The sequence below is a fragment of the Equus quagga genome, chromosome 1 (genome assembly GCF_021613505.1).
Source record: "Equus quagga isolate Etosha38 chromosome 1, UCLA_HA_Equagga_1.0, whole genome shotgun sequence".
Taxonomy (NCBI): Eukaryota; Metazoa; Chordata; class Mammalia; order Perissodactyla; family Equidae; genus Equus; species Equus quagga.
The window spans coordinates 105,280,674-105,298,453 of record NC_060267.1 but is presented as its reverse complement, the minus strand read 5'-3'; the positions used below and the strand labels follow the sequence as shown (position 1 = coordinate 105,298,453).

Genomic DNA, 17,780 nt, shown 5'->3' with positions numbered 1-17,780 from the left:
AGACAGGGAGATAGAGAGGGAACTGTGTCGCTCAGTGTGGTGAACGAAGGCCAGCACAAGGGCAGGGCAGCATGAGGAGGGGCATCTGACCCTGCCTGCTGATGCTGGAATTGAGAAGAGGGTGCCACATGGCTCAGAGAGGTTAAGTCACTTGCTTAAAGCCACACAGCAAGTAAATGGTCCTTCTGACTCCAAATCCCGTGACCCCTAATATCCTGCTATGTGGTCACATTCTATTAAGAGTCCCAAGGCATCCATAACAACAATGACTTCTATCACAAGACAGGTCTTGGGGACTCGCCCAAGGGAGACTTGTGTGGCGGCCTAGCCACAGAGAACAGAGCCTCTGAAGTCTCACTGGAAAGAGCAACTGAAGAGCTGTGAACAATACAAAAGCAATAAACGTTTATTGAAAGGAAGGCTGATAGGACATAGGAACAATTTCTGAGACTTAGAACCTGAGCAAATAGCAGACACGTGACAAGTCTCCTTTACTGGAGACTAAGGACCACGTTGGACCTAGAGCATTTTACCTTCTACAGGCTGTTGTTTCTCTTTCCAGTCACTTTAAGATTAATTTAACTACGTAACAATCTTTATTTTTTTCTTTGTGTTTTTTTCCTGTTTAACCCAGAAATAAACTGGATCCTAATTCTACAGATTTCTGATGTTTGTTTTCAGATAGCACACTTTATGTGATTCTTTTTCTAAAAGATCTAGTCCAATTTGAGGTACAGATCTCTTATCTTTTGGAGTTGAAAACTTCTCTCTCCCAGAAGGACACATTCCCAATGTTCCCAAGAAAGTGACTAGCATACAGGTTCTGATAAACCAAAATCCACTTCACAGGAACCCTGTCGAGACTTAACGTGCCCACTCCAGGATCCCAGGCTGCCTGGGCACCACATCGCACATTCTCCTGAGCACGGCGAGGAGCCACGTCACCCCGAAGTCTGCAGAATTAGTTGCAGGAGAGTTTTAAATAGTAGGAAGTCCGTGCCGGGTGAGGTCATGGGCGGACGACAGGGGTACATACACACTGGCTCAGGGAGAGAAGGAAGCTGTTCCTCGCAGCTGCCCAGGCCAGACGCGGGGCACAGACCGCAGTCAGGCCAGGCTGCTGGAGGACACGACTCAGCCTGCTGGCTCTCTGGCTGAAGGCACAGACGGGCTTTCTTCGACTTGGGTCAGGCAAGTCTAAGGCTGGGACAGGACTGAGGCGGTGGGAATGCACGTGGGCCCTTTCTGCCTCCTCCACTCTCACTGATGCCTGTTTCCCTCCGGGCTGGACAGGACAGCAGGAGTGCTTCATTAAGAGGACTCCAGCCGAGGTGCAAAATCACCTGAATGCCTGTGCAAGTATTTTCTAAGCCTCCTGCCCCCACAGCCTCCGGGAGCTCAGGTCTGAATCTTAATGAGCTCACGGGACCGTGAGTGGGTACCTAGCGGAAAAGGAACTAGTGAGTTCAGTGGGGAAAGAGAAAGACGCAGCCCACGGTGACCAGGCAAGGCAGCCGTGAACGATGCTCCCACTGCAGCAGGTGCCTCGGGCACAGAGTAGACGCGGCGAGAGCGCCAGCCTCAGCAGCTCGCACGAGGATCTGCGACCGTCATCGCAGCTGCTGGCCACACACAGCCCTCAACACATCTTTCTCTTTAATACGGATACCACACGCCCCGCCCCCCAACCCCCCCACGGCCCAGCTTTAACAATGCAAAGTTTTATATGAAGAAATATTTCCCCATAGAAACGCTTCTATTCTAAGTGAACTTACACTTAGAAATAGATTTTTCATTCTTTTTATCAGAAATCAGAGTTCAAACTTCCAGCCCAGCAATGGGACACAATTGCTCACAATTACGTTTCATTTGAAAAAAAATAAAATGGATCACATTTACCTGTTTCGCTGTCTCTGGTTCCGAAAGCTACCTAGGACGGCCAGCGGGGGCAGCTCTGAGGGCTGATGTGGAGAGCCGGGGCTGGAGTGTCCCAGCCACACGGCCTCAAGCATGCCTCAGTTTCCCCCCCTGTAGAAGGGGACGCGAGCTCCGTCTGGGCTGCTGGCAGCGGGACCTGAGGCCGGGGCCGGGCAGCTCTCTGGAGCCCCGGGCAGACGGAAGCCAGGAACGTTAACAGCGCGTCTAAACAATGCTAACAGTTGCATAAGGAGGGCAGCCGTGCTCGTCACGGGCCTGGTTTTGGCTTTCTGGAGCAGTCCTGCAGCAGCATTTCTGCAGCCAGAGAGGGAACACCCTTCCCACGGCCGCCGCCTCGGTGCCGGGTGGTGACTCATAGCGCTGGCAAGGGGCGTGGGCGGCAGCCACTTAGGCATCGCCATGGGATCTGACAGATCTGCCCCCATGGGGCTGCTCCGCAAGGAAAAGGGCGCGAGCGGCCCTGCTCCTCCTGCAAGGTGAGCGGGGCGCGGGGGGAACAGCCTTCAGCGGCCGGGCCCCCTTGCTGCCAACGCAGCTGGAAGCAGAGCCCAAGCGGGCGCCGGCACAGGCTCCTGGGGTGGGTGTAAACACCGCCTCGGGGGTGCTGCCTGCTCCCACCCCCAAACCCTTCACTCCTCCAACACTTAGCAAAGACGCCTGCAACACCCAACGGCAGAAAAGCAAGATAGACCTCCCATCCTTGAGACCATCTTCACACTGGGCCCCTACCAAGCCTTCCACGGGCTTTGCTTCCTTCCACCCTCACAACCACCTGCTACTCTGCCCATTTCACAGACCAGGACACTGAGGCTGGAAGCAGGGCCCACAGCTGCCCCGAGGCAGAGCTGGGAATCCTGCTGGATTGGCTCCGGGGCTCTGAAACGTGCGAGGAGCCCCCCAAAGTGGGGTCTGCGGGCACGGGAGAAACAGGTGAACCTCCTGAAAATGCAGCTGCCGGGGCCACGACAGCTCGGGCGGAGGCGCTCATTTGTGGCAGCTGCTGTTTTTTAAAGGACGGTTTCGTGTTGTCGCACTGACTTCTCATGACAGTTCCGTGAAGCAGGCGCCGAGGTGGAGCCGCCTCCCAGGGTCACCCAGCCATGTGCCGTCTGGACCACCGCCCTCTCTGACCTCTGGCCTCCAGCTCCCCATCGGTGCAATGGGGACACACGAAAATCGCACCCTCAGACGGCGGCAGGGTTAAATGAGGTGACAGAAGGGAACCGCTTTGGAACTGCAAAGTGCCACCCTCATACGAAGGAGCATTATTATTTACTAAAATAGCTTAGTGGGGAGTGCAAGCCAGGCTGAGAACTACAAGGTTCTGTATTCAATCCTGGGTTTCTGCAGAGTGCTTCGTGGCATTCTCCCCTGAGCTGGAAGCTCCTGAGAGCAGGGATGACGTCTGGTTTGCCTCAGTTTCCCTAGAGCCCAGCTCTAGGCATGGCACAGAAAAAGTCCTTGAAAAACCTTGGCCGAACTATTCAGGATTAATTCAGGACTGAGGAAGAGGGCGGAGGGGGAGAATAACGGCATCAAGGGCTGGAAGGGGCCTTGGGGTGACCAGAAATTCGGTCTTCCAACTGGGGACACTTGAGAATGAAAAGGACGCTTTCAATAGTCATGATAACCCGGGACTGATTTGGGCCAACCAGGACACATGGTTACCCTATTTGTTGATCCTTTAGTCTGAACCCCACATTTCGGGGAAAGCCCAGCGAGAGGGGTGGAGCTGGGACAGGACTGGGGGCTCTGGCTCCCTCGCGGGCCCGCTCTTGGAAGAGCTGGAACGCAGCTACAAGCGGGTGGAGGTCGCTTCTGAGGGCCTGCAGCTCTCTGGAAGGCACTGGGCGTTAGCCATGCAACCCGAAGTTTCTGCTGGGTAAATATCACCACTTCTGGGCCGGTTACTAAGGGCCTGAGCAGTTGCTAAGCGGCCGTGTGACCTCATGAGGGGCTATTGTTCGGCGCTCAATAGGCATCCTTGAGTGACATTCCCCAACTCCCAAATCCCAGGGGCCCTGGGGTTCTGGGAAAAGAAGCGAGAGATTATAATGAGCAGGAGCAGTTGACAGACCCTCGTTTGTTTTCCGGGGGTGGAGTGGGGGGGGGGGGTGGCTGCAGCCTTTCACAGCAAAGTATACGAAGGCTGGAGTGGCCAGTGAGAGCTGTCAGTGGGTGTCACCAGCGACAGAAACACCCCAGGAATAAAGAACGGACCCCACGGGCAGTGCCTGATCTTCCACAACCCACGTGAACACACATCGTCTCCGTTTGCTTTCAAGGCAGCAGGAGGTGGGGGGGTCACAATGATCCCCCCCATTTCAAAACAGAGGAAGCTGAGGTCCAAAGAGAAGAAACGGCTTGCCCAAAGGCTCCCCAAGACGTCCTGGTTTCCAGGCGTAGTGGGCAGAACAGTGGTCTCCCAAAGACGTCCGCGTTCTGACGCCTGGAGCCTGTGACTACCCCAGGTTACATGCAAAGGGGACTGAAGGTTGCTCATCGGCTGACCCTGAGAAGGGAGGTGGTCCTGGGTGACCGGGGTGGGCCCGATGTAGTCACAGGGGTCCTGCAAGGGGAAAAGGGAGGCAGGAGAGTCAGGGGGCAAGTGATGTGGTGTGAGAAAGCCAAGGCCGCCTGCGGAGGGAGGAAGGCCTGCGAGGAGGAGGGCAGCCTCCGGGAGCTGGGAAGGCGAGGTGTCAACGCCCCACGAAGGCCTCCCGGAGGGACACACCCCGTCCCGGTGTTAGCCTGGGGGCCGGTGCCGACTCCTGACCCACAGAAGTGTTAGCTGACACCTTCTAAGCTGCTCTCTTGGGGTCATTGTGACAGCGGCCATCTGCAAGGTCTGAGCCAAGAGGGCGGCTTCGAAGATCCTTTAGCTCCTGGGAGTTAGGGAAACAAGAGGCCCAGAGAAACAAAGAGATCTGCTCAGGGTCGCAAAGCAAGTGAGAGAGACAGTGACGGAGACCTCCGGGTGTGGGTCAGACCTCCCCAAGGCTGCTGACGTGGCCCAGAGGGGCCGGGTCTTCTAGGCCACTTCTCTGCCAGTTTCTCAGGACCAGGCTGGCCCAGGACCCGGGGCCCCGACACCATCTCCTGTCTCTCTTTGCCAGAGGCAGGTCAGCAGCCCGTTTTATGACAGGCAGGAGGCGCGCTCCTCCCACGTTGCACCACCAAACCCAGGCGGCCCGCAGCCAGACTCGCAGCCCACGGATTCAGGTCCCTCATCTGAAAATGTGCACCGTACCCTCTGTATCAAATGGTGGGAATGCAATGTGAGGGGGCGAAGGGGGTGCCTTGGCGCTGTGCCTGGCGCACAGTAGGTGCTCATGCCTGCTCCTCTGCTTTGCTCAGCGAGGCCCAGGCCCTGCCCCAGGTCTCCCAAGGCCGCTGGCCCTAATACCTCAGCTAACTTTGGAGTTCAAGAGCCTCATTCCCCGAAGGGTGTTCTCTCTGCCTGGGACGTAGAAGCCGCTCCACGAACGCTTGTGGAATGGACCACAGGACGGACCCCTGAAGGCTCTGCTCTCTCCTCTTTGCCTGGAAGCCTCCTACGTACCCATCAAGGTCCAGATCAAGTGCCCCCTCCTCCAGGCAGCCTTCCCTGATCCCACTGCACAAGGTCCTGCTCCCCTCTGTGTGCTGGGCTTCCAGCTCCCTCCCGACACCCTAGTTTTGGTGTCTAGGGCCCCAGCCATGGCGGCAGATACACCTGGGCTCGAATTCCCCCGGTTTGATTCTGGGCCAGTCCCACCTCCTCTCCGAGCTGGCCTCCTCTGTTGAATGGGAATGCTGACAGCACCCCCACGGTGGGCTGCTGGGAGGAGCACACGAGGGCGGCACGCGAAGGGCGAGGCACAATGACGGACAGAGCCCGCCCGGAGCAGGTGTTTTCATTAGAACGGTTGTTACTGTCTTAGATGTTGCTCAGTGCAAACCGAGCTCCCGGGGCAGGGACGGGTCTAACCACCTCCTCAACAGCCTGCAGTCTTCACTGAGCGCCCCTTATGTGCCAGGCTGTCCTCCAGCATGCGGACGCCAGAAGGGAACAAGGTCCCTGCCCCCATGGGCTGACTTTCCAGGGGCGGGAGACAGATACTCAACAATCCACACAGATAGCAACAGGATGTCTCAGGAGGGGACTGCCGCCATGAAGCCCAGAAAGGCAGGGCAGGTGGGAGGGCTGGAGGGCCTCTCTGAGGAGGCGGTGCATAAGCCCTACTGGAGGGAGGGAGTAGAGCCAGCCACGAGGACCTATGGGGAAGGGCATTCCCAGGGCGGGAACAGCAAGGGCAAAATCCCTGAAGAGGGGAGTGTGTCCGGCATGTTTGAAAAACAGCAAGGAGGCCACGTAGTGTGTGCTCAGAAAACATGCAGAACTGAAATGTTATTACATTATTTCATTGTTTTATAAAAAATGTTGTTATGCCTATGTACTTATTCTTTTCTATTTTATTAACAGGAAACAAATAGCTTCTTCAATCTATTATGTCATTGGATGCTCACAGCAACTCTCTGGGGTGGGTACAATTGTCCCCATTTTGTACATGTGCAAAACTAAGGCTCAGAGAGGCGAAGTGCTTTGCCCAAGGTCACACAGCAGATAGGTGGCAAACTCAGGATTTGAAGCCAAGACTGTGTGATATTTCAGTTCTGGCTTTTGCTCCTGGGACACCAGGCTGTGGGTGGTACTCACGCTCCCCAATTCCTGCTCCTCCATCGCAAGTCACTCCAGGCCCGAGGGGGCTCCCCTCCTTCCTTCCCTGGCCGTGTGGTGGATCAGTGACCTGTGGCCTCCCAGCCTGGGCCTCTGCTCTGAGACACAGAGTGAGCCTGGGGCGTAGGCCTGGGGTGGCACGTGGGCTCTGGCAGGCAGTTCGAGTTCCAGGAGCGCCGCTGGCTGGGAGGTCAATGAAGATGCTGGAGGGTAGGCAGGTGCCCGGGAAGCGTGAACTTCTGAAGACTTATAAAAGCACATCAGAAAAGTGAACTGCGGACGCACCGTTGGATTGTGGGGGGGTCTCCCACCGCCTTTGCAACATCGGAAATCAGGACAGCCTGGCCGAGGCTGGATGCCCTGGGAAGTCACACCTCCATGGTGCAATGCAAGAAAGTGGGAGAACCTTCCGTTAGGAGAGCTGAGGGAGGGAGGGGGCGAGTGATCCCAGGGTGGGGCTCCAGGGGGACCAGGCTGCAGAGAGATGCAGGGCCAGCGTTGTGGGGACAGGATTCCCAGAGGACAGGGCACTGGGGCTGTCTTCAGGGGAGGAGGAGAAATGGCCCGGGCGTCAAGCAGGCAGCATAGGGCGGGCGCAGTCACCGAGGGCTGTGTTCCGGGCAGGGGGAGCAGTCAGAGGTGCTGGAAAGGGCGCTGCACCCGAGGGTAACATTCCAGACCACTTTTCTGTTCTGATCCTTCCCCCAACATCATTGATCTCAGTAAGCGGCAGAGCAGGGCTCCGAACCCAGATCTGTGCGAGTCTGAGGCCCATGCTGGTTCCACGCCATCCCACTAGAGCCAGAAGGTGGGGCATCATGGTGACAGGACCGAGGTGGCTGAGGAGGTCGGGGGAGCAGAAGGCCCAGTAGTGGGGCCAGCCATGCCCCAAAGCTGGCGGTGTGGGGCTGCTTCCTGGCTGAAGACGGTCCCATGCAGGCCCCGTGGCAAGGGAGTGCTGTGGGGACATTTCCGCCGTGTGCAGAGTAAGGCAGCACCAGATCCCCACATGCTTCCCAGCTGCTGGAGGTGTGGCCTGGCACGGAGAAGCCTGTGGCCCCTGCTGGCCACCACGCCTCCTCCTCTGGGTCAGAGCAGCCAGGACTGCCTTCGGGGAGCCACTCATCCCCACTCTCAGACTGCGGGGCTTGCACAAGGCTGAGCCCAGCTGGCTCCCAGGGTGGGTCTGAGTCCTGGCCTTGGCCAAACAAAGCTTTGCTTTGCGTCCCCACAACAGTGACTGGTCCACAGATGCGCGTGTGACCTGGGAGCCACTGAGAGTCAGCCTGAAGACGAGCTAAGACTACAGGGAGGGACGCACTCTTTCTGCCGGGGCGGCTGAGCTGTTAGGATGTAAGCCTGAAGCTGCTGGGGGGCCACCTTTACCACCACACAAGGAGAAGCTACCTGAGGATGAAGCCAGCACAGGGAGAGGCAGAACTGAGAGATGGAGAGAGAAGGAGAGAAGGAGTGCTGATGATCTTGTTCCGGCCCCTGGATCCAGCTGTACCTGAAGCCTGTAACCCTAAGACTTTTCAGTGACTCAAGCCAATAAATTCCTTTTGGGGCTTAAATCAGTTTGAGTCACTTTCAACAGAAAGACTCTTGACTTATATAGCTCATAACTTTCTTAGAGCAAAAAAGGGAGAAAGGAACTCAGAAGGGGAAAAAAAAAAAAGGAGAAAGATGGGTAGGGGAATGGGAGGGAGAATTAGTGTTTAATGAGTATAGAGTTTCAGTTTTGCAAGATGAAAAAGTTCTAGAGATCTATTGCCCAACAATGTAAACATACTTAACACCACTGAACTGACCTTAAAAATGGTTAAGATGGTAAATTTTTAAAAACCAGAGTATAAAAAAAAAAGAGGGAGAGGTGGGTGAGAGGAGGCAGTAGAAACATGGAAAGGGGAGGACAGGAGGCAGGGGAGGTGACGGGAGGAGAGGAGAGAACAAGGAGGAGAGTGACAGAAGGTGGCCCTGTGGCCTCCAGGAGCGAGGCCAGCTGCTCCTGTCACCTACTCTGCTATTTTTACACCTTGTGGCTCTCAAGGTAACTTCACACCTGGTCCTCCTGCCCTTCAAACGTTAATTTGTTTTCTAACATTTTAGAAATGCTTTCCTGCTTCTCTAAGTTCCTTGACTTTTAAATTGAGCCATCCCAGGAGGGGTAATGAGCCGAACAGCGGTCACCACTGCCGGGTGCGCCTTCTGCTTACGGGGGACTTTCACAGTTTGCATCGTACTGAGGCCTCTCGAAAACGTAGAGAGGTGGACGGGGAAGTCCTCAGCCCATTGTACAGACGGGCAGATCCGCCGCACCAGAGACGTGCTCACTGCCGGAGTTTGCACCCGGAGCCTCTGACTCCCGCCCTGCTCTCTGAGAAGACGGGGTGGGGCTGGCGGCTCTGGGAGATGATCTGCAGAGCTCGCTGGCTCCTCCAGGTTCATCCCGGGCTCCATCTGAAGGGACTGAAGGGACGTGCGAGGAGACAGGAGGCCCACAGGGACCTCTCCGCACGTGTGCCCTCCCGGGGAGCTTGGGACGAGGCCTGGGGCCTCCGCTTCCAAAGCAAAGCCATGTAAAGATGCAGCAGGCAGTTCAAACGCTGGGAATTGCTTCACACTCTTCCTTTCAAGTCTCCGAGCCGAGCAATTTGCTTTCCATGTGAGGGGAGTAAAGCTGCTCCGAGCTTAAGGAGCTGCTGACGAGAGTGACACCGGCCTCTTGCGGGCTTTGATCACGGCGCATTTCACTCCCACTTCCCAAACCTGAACAGCTGGTCCAGGCCCTTTCAAATCGAGCAGGCAATTAAATTTTCAGAAAAAGAAGTGGAAACTCCAGGGATAACGAGATGGGAGCCACTCAAAGGCGGCAGCTGGGCTTCTGAACAAACCAGGGAGGACCAGGGTGAGGTGGACGCCCTCTACCACGCGGAGCCACGGGCAGTGTGGGCTGGGGAGGCTGGGGATGGGAGCCCTGTGGCTGGACGCACCAAGCTTCTGCTGTCAGCTGAGAGCTGAGACCTGCCCTCCCGGGGGCTGCAGCGCGGCAGGGGCTCAAGAGAGGGGCTGACAACTGTGGGGTCTCACCCAGGTGCCCTGTCTCTGATGTGCCCCTAAAACCAAAGGAGCCTGCCCGTGGCTGCCCCCAGTCTGAGGGCCAGGACTTCATGGCTGAAAAGCGCCCCAACCGAGCCCCATCTCTCTCCCCAGGCTGCTCCTCCTCCAGGCTTCCTCATCTCAGGATATGGCTGCCACAGCCAGTCAACCAGTTGCCTGCCATCCATCACCTGCTCACACCAGGCCCACCACCCAATCCTGTAGATTCTACATTCACCATCTCTTACCTCCTCTCCCCTACACTGTCACCAACCTCATCAGTCCACCATGATGACTCGCCTGAACGAATGCACTACCTTCCACCCGGTCTCCTGGCCTCCATTCTTGCCCCTATAATCCACTCTCCAACAGAAGGGTCTTCTGGAAGCTGAATCCCCAGTTAGGATGAAGTGCGAACTGCACTCATGTCCTGCAGGCCCCTGCCCACCTTCCTCATGGCACCGTCTCTGCCCTCTAGGCTCCAGTCACACTGGCCTGCCTTCAGTGTCCCCAGTGCACCTGACCTGTTTCCACCTCAGGATCTTTGCACGTACTGCTCCCTTTGCCTGGACCGCTCATGCCCTGCTCTCCTCCTGCTAAATCCTTCTGATCATCCAGGTCACTGCTGCAGAATGTTCTTCCCTGACCCTCTGATCAGAAGCCGTTCCCCTGGCGCTCACATGGCCTTCTAGACGCGTCTCTCACAGCACAGAGCTGGGACGGAAACTGGGCAGCACCCTGTGTGATGATTTGTCTGACTCTTGTCTCCCCACCAGGCTGAGCCCCTGGGAGCAGAGAGCATTTGCCCCGTGGACAGTCATACTCTCCAAGCCTCATGCTGCACCCAGCACACAGCCAGCGCCAGTGGACAGCCTGAACAAGTGACACCGGGCCGGGCCGGGCGTGGCAGTGGCTGCGTTTCCTGGCACAAGCGCTACGTGTTGTGCGGTGTCAGAGCGGTTGCTGCCAGCAGTGCCTGACACCTGGACGGGCGGGCACCCGCCATGCCGCACAGCCAGAATTGTCCCCGTCCCCATTTTCCCAACGCAGAAGCCGCAGCTCGCGGCGGTGACAGGACTTGCCCGAGGTCACACAGCCGGCAAACGGCAGAGCCACAGTTCCCACCGGCTGCCTCTCCAGGGGCCGCATTTAGCGGCTCGGCTCGCCTGTGTCTCAAAGCGCCTCGCACCACAGCTGCCTTTCGTTTCCAGACCACGTCTCACCCTAGGACACGCTTCCACGAGGGACGCGACAAGACAACGTCCCTGCGCTGAGGGAGCCCGTCGTCTGGGTGGCACCCACCGTGGGCGGGCTGGGAACTCCTGAGTGCCGTGGGTGGGGACAGAGCCTTGATGGGAGAGAGGCCGTCTGAGCCCCACCTTGAGGCGGGTCCCCGTGAGCGGGCCCAGGGGGGGCGGCCGGGCTGAGGCCGGGCGGGTGGCTCGCGGGCTGCTGAGTCAGGCAGGGCCGGGGCGCGGGCGGCACAGGGAGCCCCGTTCTCAGTCCCGCGTCTGCTCTGATCTCAGGAGGGGCTGCCCCCCGCGGTGGGGAGCCTGCCTCGCCTCCCCCTCCCTGGCCACAGGGTCTGTCCCGCTAGGCCTCGGGGAAGGAGGGTAGATGAGCAGCAACGATGGCGGGATGTCTGAGTCCCTGAGTCCCCGCCCCTCCCCCAGCCCCTCTCAATCTCCAGCCCCTCATCTCTCCTCGGGACCCCCGTCCCATCCCATCTCTGTCTTTTCCCGTCGGGAAGACTAGGAAGGTCTGGCTGGTCGTTGAATTGATAACAGTGACAGGCATACATTCAAGAGTCACGCAAACATGCATACTGGGATAGTCACTGTAACACCGTTCATGATAGAGAAAAACTGTGAACAACCTAAATGCCCATCAATGGGGATTAATTAAATAAATTATGGACTACCCATCCATATATTCTATAATGATTATGATTGCTTATGCATTAGGTATGGTTGCAACCACGTACCCATGCATAATAAATCTGCTTTCCCTCTTTGCTTTGGCTTCTAGGAAACTCAAAACCAAATATAAGGCATACATGCTGTGAACTAACCTTCCATGGTTCCATCTTATTTTCCTACCATTATTTTCTGATTCCCTAGTTCATCTCTTTTCAACCTTGCTGCGTGGTGTAAACAGGCTGACGCAAATCCTTCCCTTTTAACTGTTAGAATAGCAATGATGGAAGCACCTTATCTTCAGTGCTGCCCCGGCTCAACACGGAGCCAAGAACTCTGCACGCAGTATTTCACCCAGTTCCCACGCCAGCCCATGAGGAAGACATTATCGTCACCACTTTACAGATGGGGTCACTGAGGCCGGAGACGTGACATACCTTTTGCAAGGTCAACTGCTCAGCGTGGCTGGATCAGGACTAAGGTCCAGTCTGGCCTGACCCCTGACCTGGAGTCCCCTCTGCCCTTGCGGGTGAGGGGCCGACAGGGCTGGGTGGGGTGACTTTGTAAAGTCTGAGAAGCAGAGCCTCCGTGAGCCTGTGTGGCCCCAGACTGCCCCGGAAGGTGCTGGAAGTACCCCAACCGCTGCCTATCGGGGCTGGCAGGGACCTCCGAGGGCACCCAGGCCCACCCCTCCCTGCCTCTAGGGGGAGACAGGCAATTATCAGGCTTCTTCTTGCATACCTTTTGTAAAAGGGAGCTCACCACCTACCAAGGCAGCTGCCCCACAATGGTTGGCTCAGAGTGTTGGAAATATTTTTCTTACCCCGAAATTTGCCTCACTGTAACCAGATATCATTAATAATAACAGTGAACAAGAGAAACCAGGCCACTGAGTCAGCCACTTGGCTATGATTATTTCATTTAATCCCTGAAAAAGTTCTCCAAGGGCAGCATCAGCATCCTCATTTTGCAGAAGTGGCAACTGAAGCTCAGAGAGGCTACGCAACTTGTCCAAGGACACACAGCTTCTAAGCAGTGGAGCCAAATTTAGACTTAAGTCTGCTTATACTTTAACTTCCACCTGTGGGGCCCAGTTCCACCCACGGGAGCCACAGCAAACAAGCCCCCACTTCTGACCAAGGTGGCCCTTCAGATATTTGGGGTGATCTCTTCTGTCTCCTGGACGTGGGAGATACGGTGAGGCAGGGGCAAAGGGGCAGGAGTGGGCAGAGAGGTGTGAGCAGCAGTTGTGGGAAATACACGAGGTGGTGTCCATGCACACAGGCCCCGCACGCAGCGTGCTTCCACGGGGCTGCCACACTGGCAACTCCCCCCGAACCCCAGGGAGAAGGAACTGTCAAGGGTGCAGGCAGACCCCCATTCTGGGTCCAGCCTCGGCTCTGAGGCTGGGAATCTCAAACCCGTCAGCTCGGGCCACGTGCATCTGTCCACTGGGAACAGACTCACGCTAACCCAACTCTCGGGGGCTGATCAGTCCTACCCACGGGTGGCAGTGACTTTCTGCGCTGCCCACCCCTGGGGTGCCGCCCTGTCCGTTATTTGCCTTCAACTCTTCTGTTAACACGTGATCAATTCCCTGCATTCAACTCCTCTATCTGTAGCGCCTGGAGTGGCATCTGTGCTCCCCACTGGCCTCCAGCACCTCCGTGTTTACACCTGGGCTGAGGCCACCTGAGCTACACAGGTCGGCCGGGGCCAGCAGCCCCTCCCCTCCCCGGGAGCATGCTCCTTGCCCACCTCCTTCTGCCTTCTGCTCAACCCTGGCTCCAGGCTGACTCTTCTTCTCCTAAAACCTTCTCTCCCCTCTCCCGTCCCCCGATTGTGGCCCGAAACACTTTCCATTTTGGAACTGCCTGGAGCTGTCTCTGATCTCTCGCCATGTACTGACTTTGCAGCCAGACCTCAGAGTTCTGGGAGGGCCTTGTTGCCCTTCTACGGGTCATTTGCACGTCCATTAACAGTGGTGAAGACACCTACCATTTCCCAGCTTCTACCTCACGCCAGGCCTGTGCCAGGGGCTCCAGAGACAAGACCTCATTCTGCCTCAAGGATAACTCTGTATCCCACAGTTCCCAGATGTGACAGATTTCCCAGTGTGCTCCCAAACTCATTCTCTTCTTACCCCGGGTGATTGCCATTTGCCTGGGCACGTGGTGGCTCTCATGGACTACACTTCCCAGCTTCCCCTGCAGCTGGGTGTGATCATGGGACCGAATTCTCACTGAGAGGAAATATTGTCCCTAGAAGTGTCATTCTAGACCCTGACTTAAACATTGGGTGTGTCCCCTCCACCTGGCCCCACCCGTGTGACCTGGAATGTGACATGCCTGAGCCCCACCTTCCACCATGCAGATGTGGGCGTCATCTTAAGGGGAGGCTGAGCAACAAGAGGGAAGGCCCCGGGGTCCGTGAGTGACCCTGTGGAGCACAGCATCAGGCTGGAGCAGCCAACAAGGAGAAGGCTCCTGGCTTGGTTAAGCTGCAGTCTGGGGCGGGGGACCCTTTGTTGCGGCAGCCTGGCCTTTGTTGCCCTAAGGAACACGCTAGACACAGAAGGTGAGGCTCAGGAAGGGGAGGAGACTGTGTCCAGGGCCACACCGACCCCTGTGATTTCTGCTCTTCCTCGTTTCTTGCATGGTTTAGTCACCAGGTCCTGACAACTCAGATTCTGGAAGCTTTCTGAAGCTGTTTGCTCCTCTGCCCCCACAGCTGTTTCTCCGGCTCGTCTCCTTGTTGACTGATGCTGCCACAGCCTCCTGACGGGCGGCCCCCACGCCCCGGATCACACTGCTGGGTGAATCACCTTTCTGAACTCAGAACTGACGGTGTGACGGCCAGGCTGGAACGAAACCCTGTGCCGGCTCCCTATGCCTGTGGCATTCATAATTGCACCCCCCAGCATGTTATTTTCCAGTCTCCAGCCCAGTGTGGTAGTACACTTGAATCAGACAGACCTGGGGGCAAATCGTGGCTTCATCTGTCCCTAGCTGGTGACCTGGGTAAGTTACCTCATCAAATGTAAGGCAGCGATTAAGAGAAGGGGCTCTGGCATCAGACTGCCTGGGTTCCAACCCTGCTGACTAGCGGGGTGATCTTGGGCAGGTGAATAAACCTCTCTGTGCTCATCTTCCACCTTCCCTCATTTCATCCATCCGCCCTTCCCCCTACCCACCCACTCTCCTGTCCTTCCACCCAGACACCTTCCCATCTGTCCAGCCACTCACTCATCTGTTTCTGCCCACCCGTCGTGTCTGTCCACCTCAGTCCATTTGTTCACCACCTGTCTGTCCGTGCACACACCCACCCATCCAGCCACCCATTTGTCCACCTGCGCTCTTATCCACCCACACGCCCACTCATCTGTCTGTCCACCCACCACATCCATCCATCCATTCGCCTCTCCATCTGTGCACCCGCCTGCCCATCCATCCATCCATTCACCCAATTACGTGTCCATCCAACGCCCATCATCTGTTTTCTGTCAACACCCGCTGTTCCCCCACTCGTCTAGTGGGAGAACCAAATGAAGTGAATGACGTCAGAGGCCTGGGAGAAGAGCCATTCTGAGTTCCGGCGATTAGGGGCAGCGCAGCAGCCCCAGCCCCATTTCTGTCCACTGTGCCAGCGGTCCTCGGCCCCATCTAAAGCAACAGCCCTTTTACTGTCTTGAAAGCAAATTCCCCAATAATATAAGCTGCCAATACACATCATTTAGAAAAGGGATACAATGCCCCAGCTGCAATATAGACGAGGAATGAAAGACAAGTCATCTACGACAACACTGCTCGCGTTTCCACGTTGCCGTGCCCGGGGACCATGACGCTGGGACAAAGAGTGAAGCAGCCTACTTGGATCCTACTTGGGATGAACTAGTTCGGATGGAAGAGAAGACAATATTCAACTGAGTCTTGTCAGCTCTTTTCACTACGTTTGACATTTTGAAGTGAGGGCTAAGTAAACTCATTCACAGCTATACACTGAGCCCCTGGACTGTGATGCCACCAACATAGACAGGGCCGTTGTACCAGCATCTCCAACAACACGGCTGCTGCTCCTGCATTTTAAAATGGGGACGGTTCTTGGCGAAGCTCTGAACAAGACGAAGGGCAGTTTTCCCTCGATTTACTTGTAGTTTTACTCCCGGAAATTCCAGGATATATAATGTGTCAGCCTGTGACACAAGGGCAGACTCTGGGCTTAGATACGAGAAAACAGGATTTTCCCTGACGTCAACATCCAATGTGACACTCGACACTGTGCCGCACTCAGCATAGGCCTGCGATGTGCCTTGTGGGGCCTATAACACCCCTGGTCCTGGCCCACAAATGCCAGCAGCCTCCAGCCATTGTGACAACCCAGAAAGCTCCCCACTCCCCCAGGGACAGCCAGGCTGGGCCCCTCCTTCCAGAGCTGACTCTCCTGGGGCCATCTCTCCTCCCGGCCAGAGTCTGACAGGGGCCAGGGGCCCGAGGCATATTCTGCAACCTACAGGGCTTCATCTCAGCCATGGCTCATCAGAGCCCATTGCAGGACAAAACGCCCTTCTGGAATTCAGGGGCCACGTGTGGCAGCAAAAGTGGATTGGCAGCCAGAAGTCCTGAAATCAAAGTCTCAGCTGGGTGACCTCAGGGAAGTCTATGGGCCTCTCTGAGCCTCAGTTTCTGGAATCACCAAATTGGAATAATAACATTTCCTGTGTTAGGAGGAGGTCAAATGAAACGTGCACGTTCTCACCCTAATCTTGTTCATGCTGACAGAGGCACAGAACGGGGGTGAGCGCCCAGGAACCCGCCAGCCTCGCTTTGTGATCGATAACCCCACTTATCAGCTCTGTGGCCTCGGGCAAGATGCATGACTTTCATGAGTCTCAGTTTCCTCATTCATAAAATGGAGGTGACGACCGGGGCTGCTTCACAAGACAGGGCGAGAATCTCAGGAGAAAACTCACGCAGAGCGCTTCGCAGAGGAGCTCCCCATAAACGTTAGCTGTAGTGTGGTTACTGCTTCTAGTCCTTGTTGTTACGAGCATGAGGAATGTGTGCTGGGCTTGGAGAATGGGGCGTGATGATGGAAAACAACGCCTAGACTGGGGAGGCCCCAGCCGGTGCTCAGGGAACGAGTGAACGGTCACTGGGTTCATGGAGAGGATCCAGGAGGAGGGGCAGCGAGGAGGGGGGGAACCGTGTGCAGGAGGCAGCACTGGTGGTCTTCTGGGAAGGGCTCAGATACTATCTCCTGTCTGGCCGACTTCAAAAATCACCCCTGCTCCCCAGGGGAGAGGAAGGCAAAATGAAGAGGCCCTTCATCGCTGGGCCAGGCTCTGTCCCTCAGCGGAGTCCAGGAGACCCAAGGAGGGTGGGCCCGGTCCTTTCCAGGGGGCCCAGCTCAGGCCATGCCCCCGATGGCCCAGGCCCGGTCAGCACCAGGTGTAGGACAGAATGAAAGGCAGCCTTCTCGCCTCTGCCATCCCACAAAGGGGAGACTGGGGGGCGTGTGGGGGGTCCTGGACCATGGCACTGGAGCTAAGCCAGCCTGCTCCCACCTTTCTGCCGCCCACACACCAAAGGCTCGTGTGTCCAGGAGGAGATGCTCAAAGCAGCCTGGGCGTTTAGGCTCCTGGCAGGATGAGGGGTTCGGAGAGGCCCACGGCACGAAAATCCACACCTGACGTTCAAAGAAAGAAAAACTTCCAGAACACCAGCCTCAGAGAGAGCCTACATTTCCCAAGATTTAGGAGATACAGGCCAGGTGGCTGGGGCTCAGGGGAGGCTGGCCCCCCACACCACAATTCTGCCTGGTGAACCATCAGTTTACCACCAGCTATTTTTGGCTCCCGCTGCTGCAGAAATGTCCTTTCGGAAGAGGGGCCTTGGGGAACCGTGGCCTCCTGTGCGGCCTGAGAAGCATGCGTGACCTCCCCGATAAGATCAGGCAACATCCCTTAACAGCGGCTCAGATGGCTCTCGGACGCGTTCCCGGCCTCCACCGAGCTCCGGCCCTGAACGATCTCTTTCCATTTGCGTGCTTCCCGCTGTTTAGAATGCCACCGTGAAGCCCAGATTTTCCATTTTCCCTGCCTCGTTTCT

The 17,780-nt window shown here is 56.6% G+C and overlaps 1 protein-coding gene across 9 annotated transcripts in view; it reads right to left on the bottom strand.

Moving 5' to 3' along the window:
• Window positions 1-17,780, bottom strand: part of ATP2B2 (ATPase plasma membrane Ca2+ transporting 2) — a 355,046-nt gene that overhangs the window by 209,597 nt on the left and 127,669 nt on the right. Inside the window, exon 1 of one of the 9 annotated variants that reach the window (XM_046675059.1) lies at window positions 1,900-1,998. The exons of the other annotated variants lie outside the window; for them this stretch is intronic. The gene's annotated coding sequence lies outside the window, so the exon portion shown is untranslated. Of the gene's footprint in view, window positions 1-1,899; window positions 1,999-17,780 lie in introns of those variants that run through there. 9 annotated transcript variants of the gene reach the window in all.